This window comes from Pleuronectes platessa, chromosome 14, assembly GCF_947347685.1.
Source record: "Pleuronectes platessa chromosome 14, fPlePla1.1, whole genome shotgun sequence".
Taxonomy (NCBI): Eukaryota; Metazoa; Chordata; class Actinopteri; order Pleuronectiformes; family Pleuronectidae; genus Pleuronectes; species Pleuronectes platessa.
Window position 1 is genome coordinate 5,375,616 of NC_070639.1, and position 13,792 is coordinate 5,389,407.

Genomic DNA, 13,792 nt, shown 5'->3' on the forward strand with positions numbered 1-13,792 from the left:
TTTTTTTGGTTGAAAGCCCTTTATTCTGAGTGAAGTGATTTGAAAAGCAGCAGTTAGAGGACGGCAATGGAGGCAGAGGAGAGGAGGATAAGCAGGGAGAGAGGTGGGTTGATGGGTGGAGGGACGGGCTGTTAATGGATGAGTTTTACCTTATATAGGTTAACCTTATATAATGAAATGGATTGATTTTATTAGTTAGAGGACCTTGCGGATACTGGTTATAGTTTTTTGAAGTTAGTTTCCTTTTTGATGACATCACAAACCCAAGTCAACAAAAGAATAATTGAATATGAACCAAGCGTCCTCGAGGACTAACTCGACTATCAAACATGAAAGTTTCAATTATGAAAAATATGGTTCTTGGGTTTAATTGTTAGATGAAACATCTTAATTCTGTATCTTCCTTCAGGCATGAGTAGAGATTATGTGAATAAACACAGATGTGAGGATAGGGAGCGAACATATTGCCCGAAGCTGTTAAAGAAAACACACAAATCCCCCAAACTCCCACAACAAGATCATTAAATGTTATAATCCCTCATTTATCTGCTGCAGAGCACCAGGTACAATCTGTCAAAAGAGCACGAAGATCAACTTTATCGCAGGTGTAAAAGAAATCTCTTCAGGATTTATCACCTGGTTATGGCTCTGAATAAACCGGCATCTTGTACGTCGTGGGTTTGAAACGATCCTCAAACGGAGACTGAACATTTAACTCATCACATAAACCTTCGCTCTCGAAAAACAAAACACCTCGTGGAAGAGAGAGAGAGCAATTTATCATGAATGGCACAAACCACTTTCTCCAATCTCACCTACTTCTCACCCTCTGTATTAAATATCCCTGAAGGCCGGCCCTGGCATTTGCTCATGTTCTGTTGTTGCTCAGCAGTTGTCTGCTTCCACTTAGTCTGCTCAATTCAATTTGTGGCCTAAATGTCTTTCCCTAATATGTGTCATTGGAGCAGAGCGGTGGCGGTGGCGCTCCGTCTCCGGCTGCTTTGAGGAAGCACCCCTGTGTTTGTCTTGGTTCTCTGCTCTGGGACGAGCTCGGCGGCTCCTGTCGTGGTTGGCATGTTGTCACCTCCAGCCCTGCTGCTGTTTGCCGCTGTTTAGTTTGGGATGACAATAAGCCGGAAGAAAACAAGTTCCTTTCAGGTCAGAACGAGAGAAGGGGTGGACTGAGAGGGAGAAAGAGACCTAGCAAAGAAGAGAGGGGGGACAGGGGACTCATCCCTGGATGGGGATTCTCTTTAAAGGTTTCTGTTTGTGGCCCCGAGGGCCGAATTAAGGGAGCGTCATTATCCTTGGCAAATTACCACGCTGCCTTTGTGGTACAGCCATGGTACATTAGGGTGCTTTAAAACGTGGCAGAGCCGTTGCCCATTCAGCTCACAAAGAGAGGGGCTGCTGGCAGATCCTTGGCCTGTTTCACAGAGGAGTCATTCACCCCACATCGGGGGATGGTGACGGTGATGGAGAGGGTCCCCTGAGATGAGTAAAAATCACGGCGGCCGAGGCTGATGTGACATAACCTTAAAACACCCGCCAGATGATGATCTCATCGCTTGGCTTTGATCAGCGCTGGAAATCCTGGGTCCGATGAGGAGCTCTGTCAGACGTCTTCACATCGATCCATAAACCCACACCAGGATTTGAATGTTCTCTGTATTTGCAAATAAGCTGAAAAGGAACAAATAATCATCAATCAACCTTTTTCACTTCAAATTCATAAATTTCAAGTTTCACCATCAGGGAAACGTTAGCAGGTGACAGATGTCGGTGGATGCGAGGAGTTGGTAGATGAAGAATCGTGACGCGTCAGGTGATTTGCAATCAGGGAGCTTGTTACACCCCATTGCTGATTTTATTGTTTTCACAGAAAGGTTAAATGTTGGAGCTAAATGAGGAAGCAAATCAAACGGCTAATAGTAAAAAGGAAGAGCAGCAGGGAAGAGGAAGTGAAAAAGCAAACGTGAAAGGAAATTGCTCTTTTAAATACCTGATTGAAATCGTAAAATTTGTGAATCCAATCATTTATTTCTCTTTTTAAACAGGATCTTCAAATACATATTTTTAATGCTATTTTCTTAATGAATTCTTTAGTGTATTTTTAAACAAAGTACTGTTTTATGTAATTTGTAATGCAAATGATTTACTAAAAATAATTAATATTTTACTTATAAACGTCCTCTTTATTCTACTATTAAAGGAGAAGGATACCCTTAAAGGCTAGTGGATGAATGGATTGGATGAATTACTATATAATTTAATCTACATATTTATTTATATATGTATTTATTGTATTATAATGGAATTAAATACTGTTTTGTGTCACTTGTTGTCCTTGAAAACTTACAGACAAAAAAAATACCAGCTAATTATTTTCCACTAAATAAACTATGAGTTTTTGATGTCAAGCAATGCTGTTAAAGAGACAAATTGGCCTCTGGGGTCAACGGACAATATTTTGAGGCTCCTAGGCTTTCTCCACACAAAGTGATATGTTTTGTAGGTGTTTTAGCTATTGATCTCTATTAATATCTATCTGCATATAAATTCAGATAAATAAAAATATTACCAAAGCGGAACTGGAAACGGAAACCAGGAGACCTCAAACCCCCAAATCTTTTCCCTTGCCTGCAGATTCAGAGCATTCTGAATCTGCTTATCGAGATTAGAAGACGCCAGTCAAACAATTATCGGGTTGTTCTGAGCCCCTTTAAGAACAACGGTTTTATGTAAAGTAAATAAGCAGGTGCACATTCCAAGGTCAAAGAGATTGGGCGACACGGTTTGATCTGGTCAGTGCTTCGATGTTTCTGAGGTTATTTGAGGCGACCTGATGAACCCTGCTCTGATCTGAGAGGGAAACACTCGCAGATATAAACGCCCTTCTGTTGTACACTGTGTCCGCTGCCTGCTTTGATGGGAGTTCGTTCTTCTGTTTCAAACACCAGCCGGTAGCTTAGACTCGATATCAAGCGACCAGACCGGATCCCCCGGGCCTGAAATGCAAACTCTTCAAAGAAAACCTAATAAGGAGGCTGCTGTGAGATGTTCTGTTCGTGGCTTTTATTTATCATCTAATCAAATGGAAGCTTTACAACGGTGATTGATGTCTCCATTTTATTTTCTCTCCACGATAGGTGGGAGATTTCATTACGTTCCAACATTGTTTCCTGGTTTTATGAACTCAATCCCTCCGCTCGAGTAGGCGAAGGAAGGGAGACGGCTTTTGTCCAGGGGCTGTGGTGGAAACCCTGAGCCCGTAAATCCTGCGCTGATCTTCGGATCATTAAGCCTTGAGCCCTGAGTCCTTTGGTTCTTTATCGCCAGGCCTGGATCCCAGGCCGTAATGGAGGCTAACTGGCTAATGATTAGCTGTCTTCTCCAGCCACTCCAGAGCTGACTGCTGCTTGTCTGAATGGAGGAGGCAATGAAAACATATAAATCTGGCCAAAAATGTTTTCCCTTTATCCCTCTGACTTACTGTCTTCTAAAAGAGTTTTCACCCAGCTTAGTGTGGAATATAAACGGTTTATGAGTGTTTAAAGTGATTTTAACTATTCCAAGCACTTTATTGAGAACACAACTCTAAAGCTGCTTTTCGACGTGCACTGATGTCTGAGTATTTACCTGAAATTACCCGAAGAGGAAGTTTGTGAGAACGCAATCCGTTTCTTTGGACATCCACTGCTAGTAAATCCCATATGTGAACATTTGCAGCGAGCGAGTGGGTGTGTGACATCTCTACCATGCAACATACTGGAAGGTAACAAATATCTCAGGATGAAAAGGAGGTTTCATACATGTAAAAGAGGCAGACAAAAAAGGTAAACTTGGAAAGACAAGATCCGGGAGCTTTTGGTGATAGGGGCCGAAACTGGTCAAGAAGATTTGGCTCCATTTTGTGGAGATGTGATGTTGTGCATCTTTAATAAAGTCTAGAGCTGTGTTTTAGTTAAGCGGCCAAATCCTTCAGAAGATGCATTCGTAGAACAATTCCATCCAAGAGGGGCGACTAAACCTCCCAAATGCAGCTGACATACAGTGTCCTCCCAGCACTGAGCAACGGAGGCTCCACTGGGTGAATTGTTCCTGGCCCAACATATCCCATGATTCATTGCGTCTGTTATTTTGGTAAGGAATAAACTGTGAAGTCTTTAGGTTCAGAACAAATAAAGAGGAAAGTGTTGGGCTCCTACAGATGCCTCAACTTTGTATTTAAACTTTCTATTGATCCCATTTTTTCGCTCTTAGTCCAAACTACCCTCTTCGGAAATATCCACAAGGAAACAGTCCACATGTGTCCTGTAGCTGCTGTAGCCTCAACTCGTGGTTATATACGGGGCCTGTAAGCCCCTCAGGCACACCTATAAATCCAGCTTTAATGTGTTAACATCTCTCAAATCCGTTTTGAAACCCTCGATTTATTTCGGGCTGCGGCAGCTTCACCTGAGTCGTACCACAAAGCCGAGCTCCACTGTCTCCTCTGTGGGTTGCTTCGCTCTGTGGGAACCCGACTTTGACTGTTCACAGGCGATCAGCTGTGGGTTTGTGGGCTCCTGGCCGTAAACCTGCTGTTTGCTGCTTAATCATTCAGTAAGGATTAGTGGCACTGTGTGTTTTCTAATTATAGACCTGGACTGTGCTCTCTCCTGCTCCTGTGGGGTCGCATCTAACCCACCAGGCCCTCGGCCAGCGGATTACTCACAGCCACGATCAAGTTTTTATTTTGGTGTCGTTAACTTGCCATCGTTTTATTGTCTTTCTTTATTTGTTCTTATTTTTATCGCTCAGTTCCCTCTCTTCTCTCGGTTTGTGATTCATTTCTTTTTTACCCCTCTTGTTGAGCGCACAACAAAGACTTTTCATCTGAATAAAATAAAACTCATTGAGGGAGCTGTCAAAATAAATCACTTCCTGTATCTAGGTGGAAACAAGGAAAAGCATGAGCGAAAAGGACACCACCTCTTTCTTTTCTCTCTCTATACAATCCATCGGTTCTCTTTCACGTCTTTTCACATTTTTTCATTCTTGGAGAACGATAGCTTTGATTAACTCCTCTGGGAGAGCTCATTATCTGTTTCCATTACAAAGACACTTTGATTTGAAAAGCTAAAATAGACAATACATCAGAGAAATATCTTGATGCCCGAAGACGGTAATAATAAAATAATATCTGCCAGTTTCATCCCATGCTTTGGGTTTAACAACAGGTTGGTGTTCTCTGCATTGATTATGTCATTGATGTGTTTTTGATAATCAGACCTGATTCAGCAGCTTGAGATTTAGTATGTTTTCCTCTTCCCTTGTTTCCTCTGCTGCCCACTGACATGAAAATGTTTTACTACACCCTCTCCTCCCTCCACGTCGCAGGTGAAGTCAGCTGGAACAGTGAAGTTTCAGACATACAGAATATTTAGAGTTTAATTTTCATGCAGCTCCCGTTGCAGTCGTCCAGCTGGGTTTCCTTTGTTTAGTCAAAGTGATTTCTTCAAAGCGTAACAGAGGAAAAGGTTCCATCCATTTTTAATCGAAGCACCTTATTAGTCAGGAGAGCAGATCAGGTTTCTGCGTCTCTTTTCCCATTACTTGTTTGTTGAGTCTGTGACTTGGGACCATATTGCAAAGATGAATGTCCTTAGAAAAACCCAAAGAATAATTTATTTCCATCAGTAAATGTGTGCGATGATGCACACGTCTAATTAATTACACTGACATTTGGGACATACATTTCATTGAAACCCTTGCAGACGTAGACAGGTGGCAAATTGTGGACGCATGGAAATTGTAGTTTTGATGGCAGAGCTGATTTCACTTTCATCTGTCTGTCTCCAGTACAAACACATCCTGGTTATCTGAAGTTTCATCTATCTTCAAAGACAGATGCTTTATTCACACTTGTAAACATGTGATGTCTGTGATCTCTGTTTTACAAATACATTATCTGGATAATGATATTTGATACACTTATACCTGCTGTTGACTCGATATCAATGGCCACATTAAAGAGTTGTGTTCTGCTGCTTTGTCAACAATCACATCGGATTAAAATAATGTAATAACAGATATCACTCGGCATAAATTTTGTTTGAATAAGAAGGAAGTCTCAGGTGACGTGTCATGTTCCTCAGCAAAGATTAGATTCCCCGATCAACTTGCATGAACGGTCACTCAGGTATCACGTAGCATAGCATGGAAGTAGCGTTACAGCCAGCGGAATCCCACAGACATAAACATAAAGGCTCCAATCAACCACCAAGGGGTATATTCACCATAAACAACCAGTAGGGTCGAACAGAGACGATAATTCAGTCCTGGAATTCAACACTTCACATCGTCACACAAATCACCAGACTGCTAATTTAGTAGGTTTTGCTATTTGTTTTGAGTATTTATAACTTGGTTAACTGGGGGGAGAGTTATCCAGGTTCGAAAGTACAAAACATTTAGGAGTAAGTGTGTGGGTGTGTGGCTCCAGCCCTACTCTGTATGCACTCTCCCACTAACCTTCAGGGAATCTGGGTTTTATTGCAGCCTCTCACTTTGTTATGCTCATTATTTAAGAGGTACATTCGCTTCAACATCAAAATGGGATTACATGTAATCCTCGTTCTTGTACAGGATGACCTCTTTTTGGTAGAATTAGGTTTCTTTACAGAATTAATTACTCTGAGGTTTGGGACTGAGGAGGTGTGTGCGTGTGTGTTTTCAGACTGTGGGTCCTTTGTGTCTCAGCCAAAATTAGGGAGCGAGAGAGAAGGTCTTATTAGTTATGTTCTCAGTGCATATTAAACTGTAGAAAGGAAAATAGACACATGAACACAAAACTTAATGGAGAAGTGGTAAAACATCAAACCAAACAAACTGTGTCAATCAGTTAACGATGATTCTTTTTAATTCGATCTTTGGAAGTCTCCCATTTTGAAAAGGTAGTTTCAGATTTTTGGATCCACACACACACGCTTTGATGAAGATATCCACGCTGCAGCCTCTAACTCCCTGCTCAGCCTAATCAAACTGCTCATTTACAGGACTAATGAGAAAAAGAACAACAAAATGAAGGAATCGTTTGTTTGTTGTATTTCATCAGGAAGAGAAACTGCAATCCTTGTTCCTGCTGTAGGTGATTATATCACAATCACAACACCGCCCCTCCTTCGAGCGCTCGGCGAGGGTGACGGCTCTCGTTCGGAATTATAAACGTAGCGCGTGTGTGTGTGGGGCGGTAAACAATGTCACCAGTGATCAGACCCGTTTCATTTTCATCACCAAATTTCCTGGCATAACGCCTGGGTCACGCATCGAGACGACTGTAACGAGAAATGGTGTTGTGAGACCACATAGCAATTAAAACAGGATGCAGGATGTTTTTTCCTTCTAATTACATCACAATGGATTTAATTACAGCTGCATGTTGTGTAAAGCAACTGTGGCGTCAGGTTTGATCATTTGTCTTATTAGAGACCGGATGTTCCCTTCGCTTCCTGGACATTAAGCTGCGTTCAGAAAAGACTCCTGAGTCTGACTCACCGTCTCCATTTGGTATGATTCATTGAGAATTCAGCCATTTGGTCCAGTTTTAAAAATCATGATCTGTGTGATGGCTCATTCAGAGGCGCTCCCCCTCCTCCAGGAAAGTTTAGTTTCTTCAAATAAACGTGCACAGAGGAAGCGTTTTCTGCAAAGTTTAAACCTCTGACAGTTCAAACGCGTTGTGCTCTTCCAAAAGCTTAAAGGGCTCCTGCTATCTCAAATCCCTCTCCTCGACACTTCGTCTTCCTCCTCTGCTGTTAGTCTTTGTGAGAAAAGTAGGGTGTGACAGCAGCCAGCCCAACTGAACGCTGTGAAGTTTGTGAACTGGAAATGGCTTTTGTGGTTTCTTCTAAACATCTGACCACTTTACCTCCTCGTGTGTGTGTGTGTGTGTGTGTGTGTGTGTGTGTGTGTGTGTGTGTGTGTGTGTGTGTGTGTGTCTGTGTCTGTGTCTGTGTCTGTGTCTGTGTGTGTGTGTGTGTGTGTGTGTGTGTGTGTGTGTGTGTGGTGTGTGAGACAGAAATTGTTTAGATGTTACTACATGTGTCCTCCCGGATTTGGAGATGGACTGCATTTGTCTGCAAATCGATTTTCCTCTGACAACAGGCACCCAGGTTGTGCTTTCTCTCTCTGTATGCAAATAGCCCCAAAACATCACTTGCACAGTGTTTCTGCAGAAGTGGCAGAATTCACCTCCGAGGACGAAGCGGGGCATAAGTACATTGTCACCGCCAACAAATGTGGCCTTGTTTTCCTCAGAGTGCACAATGTCCTGTGTCCAGAAAATTCTAATAAATACACAAAAACCTGCATAAATGAACAGATGTAGGTATTTCCATTCAGGCCTGGCAATCGTAAGTAATCGTCAATCGTATGACCCAGTTACCAGATGTCAAACTATTTGAGATGTGAACCAAACATTGTGGGAGTTCTTGACTGATGTGTTATAGAAAGTTCTTTCCATCTTCCTGAAAAACAAGGAATATGGTTCTCTCCAGTGCAGTTCAGAGACTTGTTTTAAGGAGGATTAAAACTGTCACGAGGACATTTACATTTTTCGTTTTCTTTAAGCTGTCATGTGTGGGTGGACTGGTGTCATGCACTGAAGTGAATCACATTATAATCACTCTGTTGAGGCCATTCAGAACGAAATGATGACTCACATTTGCCTCCCTTAGTTAAGAAAAAAAAAAGATATACCTTAATGACTCGGAGCAGCAGGAGGTCGATTATGATGGCACTTTGCTCCAGGTGTGATTTAGCTGTAATGTGCTCATGCTGTTATATACTAGTGCTGCTGCTGCAGTTCCTATAGTCACAAGACTCAGGTAGCCTCTTAATCAATTAGCATCAGATTCTATCTCAGCGTGTCCCGGTCTTCTGTGTCACATTTAATCAAATCCCTGAAACTATAAATTATTGTGGTTTATTAGAGTGGTATAAATTATTCTCGTATCATTTATTAGTCTTATATTCATTGGTTCTGTCTCTTGTCAGATGTTTTTACTTATCTTGTTTCTTTGTACTGCTTTGTCTTGTGCCAAAACAATAAAGGCTTTCTATTCAATACTATTTCATTCAGCGGCACCCGCAGAACTCCAGCTCCTCATGGTAACACAAAATAAAAGCATCCACGTCACAGGACCAAAATCAACACCACAAAAACAAACCGAAAAGGCTGGAAATTCAGATGTGGAGGAATTATTTGTTTACCACAGAACTCAAAGTTGCATCTTTATTGCTTTAAACTATAGTTTGAAGTATACATTATTGAATGTAGCAGTAAAAGTCGTAAAAAAAGAAACTTCTGACCTCCTCATATGGCAGCAACAGATGCAGACAAAATCAAACAAGGTACAAAAAACTGGAGGTGCTGCAGAATCACTGTAGAATTTATGTTTGTGAGGGAAAGTGCAGGCAAATCGAAAAATGCACCAAATTCTCAAGATCATTTTTCAATAAAATCGAATTTTAAACTTGATCTGCATCGTCACAAAAAACAAAACGTAAGCACGGTGCATAGAGGATAATGGATGCAGGTGGTGTGTGGAACCATATTGAGTGAGATCCAGATTTTTTGGAACGTGTCATGAGAGAAAAGCACATGTGCATTATGCTCCTACACTTCACTTTTTGATCTCCGGGCTTTTACTTTGTCGAACCACTTTAATCAAGTCACTGTCCTTCCAGCAGAGGCAAAGCCGAATCTATTTACAGCCATTCCAAAGCACTGTTGGTATTTAACATTCCGAAGATAAGAAAGGACAGAGTCAAGTGCGGTTAAGAATATCAGTCAGTAAGTGTTGCTTCCATAAAAACCCAAGCCACCATCCCCTGGCACAGTTTTGCTGATCACATTGTCAGACTGCGTTAACTGCGTTAACAGTTGTATTTTTTGCTGTCGATCTGACACATGAGATGTATTTTGATGCAGGATCGGGGTGTGTGTCTGTGTCACAGGACTTGTCAAATTCAGCAGAAAGTGTCAACCTGACAGGAATGGAGCATCCAAAAAGATGTTATAAATATTCTCTCCCTCAGTGATTGTTCCTGAAAAGTCATTTCAAAGTCATTTAAAACTCCACTTCAAGTCTAAGCAATGATTTGCTGAACCACTGTTTGCAGACCTATCATTTCCTTTCTTCAAATTGATCGACATATCTTTGTTTCTTTTCTGGTTTATCAACACTGGCAGAAAATTCAGTTTAAAGTGATTTTTATGTTTTTTTATTCATACAGCAAATAATTGTATAAGATCTGCTGAAAATAGCAGCTTATGGTGTTTAATTCTCCTCTGTGACAGAGTAAATGCTTCTGCTAAATGAAAAAAGAGAAACGTAAGCCGCTTTCAGACATGAAGAGAAGTCCGGACTTTTTCCTGCAAATTTCCTGAGGGGCTGAATGTGAGAACACAAAGGTCCTAGTTCCATTCAACCCTCTAGTAAAATGTCCCAGTGAGCCCGTGTGAGAATACAGCAGAAGAGTTCACAGCTAATAAGTAGTCGTGTTGATGTTTCTAACACAAAAGGCTGGAAGAATCCAAAGAGGATGAAGACACAGAGTGGACTGACCTTTTGGCGATAAGGGCTGAAGCAGGTGTCAATGTGCTGTAAACAGAAACAAATTTAATTTCCGCAGAGGAATTGATTTGTCATGTCCTGCCGGACGTCACTCCTCATCTGAATGTCACAGACATTTAAACGTTGTCTGACCGGGTCGGACCATCTCCTGCTGTGATCTTCTACTCTTCTACTAAAAAAATCTCCTGGACTTCAAATCTGAAAAACAATCAGAGAGGAAAAAATACAAATGAGCTGCTGTTAATACACAAGAAGACTTGCGAGAGCCTAAAAAAAGAATGAATTAAGAAATGGCTCAAATTCTTTGTCTAAGTTTTAAAATCTATTTTAAGAATCAATTTCACAGATTTCTCAGCCTGAATTTTTCTTCATCTGAAAAAAACGAGCTCTGTGAGTTTGCACAGCGACCCGGTCGCCATTGAATTGGAGCTGTGGGTGTAGGTGACTCGCTGAAAATGGGTCTGACGGCTCTTATATCACAGATCGGTCCAATTAATAAGGTGAATGTTTCAATTTCCCCGAGGCGGTGCTGCCGCCGCGGCTGGCCTGTTACATCCTGTGTGCGGAGGCCACTGAGAGTCTGACGAGACCTCTTAAGAAGCGGCTCCGCTCAGGCTGCTGCATTAACCGTCAGCTGATTCCCTTCCACACAGCGCAGGGCTCTTCCTCACAGACGTCCACATATTCAGCTTGCTGGTGTCGGCCTACTCATCGTCACATAGAGTCTGTGTAAGAGAGTGTTGGTCTGATTGTTATATAACCATCAGCAGCTAAATGAATGCTTCTTATTCTGAAATCACAGAGGTAGTCTCGACAGATGTAGCTGTGTGTGTGTGTCGTCGGCAGCTTTTATTAAAGTTTTGCAGCCGATCCCCAAGTGGCACAAAGGTGGAGAGTGATGAATGCCTACAGCTAGAATCCAATAAGATGGATTTGGTGGGAACAGCAGCTCCTGCTCACTCACTCACACACTTTCTTCTCTCTCTCTCTCTCTCTCTCTCTCTCTCTCTCTCTCTCTCTCTCTCTCCCTCACTCTATCACACACACCATGGCGCTCGACCACCACCAGCAGGGTTCCAAATCAGCTGCGCGTTGGTGGCATATCGCTGCTCTGTAATCATCGGGGGAGGTCTTTAATGGAATGGCTCCTACCTGGGTGGCCCGTCTGAAGTGGAGTCACCGGCGTGGTCAGTGATGAACAGCGTCGGGCACATCAGCCGTCTGCGGCTGTATCCGTTGTGCATAACAATTCTGTGCCTGGCGATCGCAGCCTGCTGCACCGAGCACTGAGCGGCGGATGCTGAGAAGCCTGCATATAATTACATCCACACAAGATTTGTATTGATTTAACCCAGTGCTGCTCCTGGCGATAAACCATGCAGACGTTTATTAATTTATATCAAACTTTATTGTGTTTTAATTTAAGCTCGAACAATCGTGAAAGCGTGGATGAATGAATGAAACCTTGGTTGCTCTTAAGGGAATTTGCTTTACACCGCAGGCCTTTGCAGCATCTATATATATAAATATTAAGGACACCAGCAACAGATCTGCAAACTAAGAAAAACAATAACGTACTAATGTATCTATAAAACACAGACGTAATAAAGAAAGTTCTGCTGCAGAGTCGAGTCACAGATTGTTAAGTACCTGGAGGCTGCAGGACACAAACGGTGCGAGGCCTGTTTTTGTTGTCTTCACGGACATGATGCATCTCCGCCCTGCAGGCAAAAACGTCATCTTCAGACGACAGGAGTTCTGATAGATTTGTTTTGATCGAAGGAGCAAGTTCATAAATAAATTGCTCTGCCCGTCACTCTGCTACAGCAGGTACAGTCGGATGAGCCTGTTCGGTTTCAACACTTAAAAACAATCTCTGTAATATGTCGAGCTGGATAAAATACAGTCTGTTGGGTGATGCAACTCAGCTGGCAAATCTTGTGATGGACGATGGAGTAGGTCAGGGGCTGGTATCATCTGACACTTACCAACTTGATGACAGTTGTAAATTAAACTTTGATGGTTGGTGTTTTCTCTGCACGCTGCTCTCAGTACCTGTCAAAGATTTGTGACAGAAAGAACTAGGACTTTCCTAGGTCTGCTGTCAAAGGTTACAGACCAAAAGGCTTCTGAGTGAAAGTGGAGAGGCGGTATTGAGGTCCCACCGATACAGGCTCTCGACCAATCGTGAGCCAGTCTCAGCCGTCAATCATGACTTTTCCCAACGTTTTTAAGGCATCAAAAACCTTGACCACACATTAATGTTTATATATAGTTTTTAAAAATACTTAAATTTTTGATATTGGTACAGAAGCTCAGGTATTTTATTGACACTACTCAAAAATATTCAGATTATACACAGCCCAGGGTGGACGAGGCTGGCATTTCATCAGTGTTGTTGTGAAAACAGAATCGTCCATGAATTCTAATCAGGATCATGGGGGTGGGGGGTGTTTCCCCTGTTGCTCTGCCAATCCAGATTCCTCGTGGGGATTCATGCCTCCTGGTTGCTTGTACACATCCTGAATTGCTCCACTCCCCGTTTGCATTCCTCAGGGATATCGGCGACGGGTCTCAAAGTTTGTCGTAGCATTTGATGGAGCAGCTGCTCCTCTCTCCCAAAGGTAATGTGAGATTTCCTGCCATTTGTAGAGTGTTGAGCAATCCATCTAAACACCAGGTCCCAACTCAACATGTCGGCTCTCTTACCGCAGCTTTCTGTAATGTAAGAAAAATTGCAGAGACAGAATAAATATTGCACAGTTAAGAGAGTTAAACCAGAGTTAAAGTCTATAATGGGTGCATGTAGTTCCGCTGGGAGCAGAACTGGTTGTGCAGTCTTTCTGCAGCAGGAAGGAACGACCTGCGCTACCTCTCCCTCACACATTTTGGGTGGATTAGTGTGTCACTGACAGGAGAAACTTTTCCAGGATCTGCCGACGAAAGTTGAGGTTTTATATTAATGATAACTTTTCTGCTTTACAACATCTAACAACAACTACACATATGTCATATTTTTTGTTGAGGGAGAACTACCAAAGAAATGATCCATCATGAATTCCAAACACCAGAGCACTATATACAGATAGATTTTTATCATAGACAAAATCCATATCTTTCCCAGTATGTGACATTTTCTTGCCATTTACTTATGATCTTTTAAATTTTCC

General features: G+C 42.2%; 1 protein-coding gene across 3 annotated transcripts in view; it reads left to right on the top strand.

Moving 5' to 3' along the window:
* Positions 1-13,792, top strand: part of sema5ba (sema domain, seven thrombospondin repeats (type 1 and type 1-like), transmembrane domain (TM) and short cytoplasmic domain, (semaphorin) 5Ba) — a 158,307-nt gene that overhangs the window by 30,058 nt on the left and 114,457 nt on the right. The gene's annotated exons all lie outside the window — the stretch shown is intronic.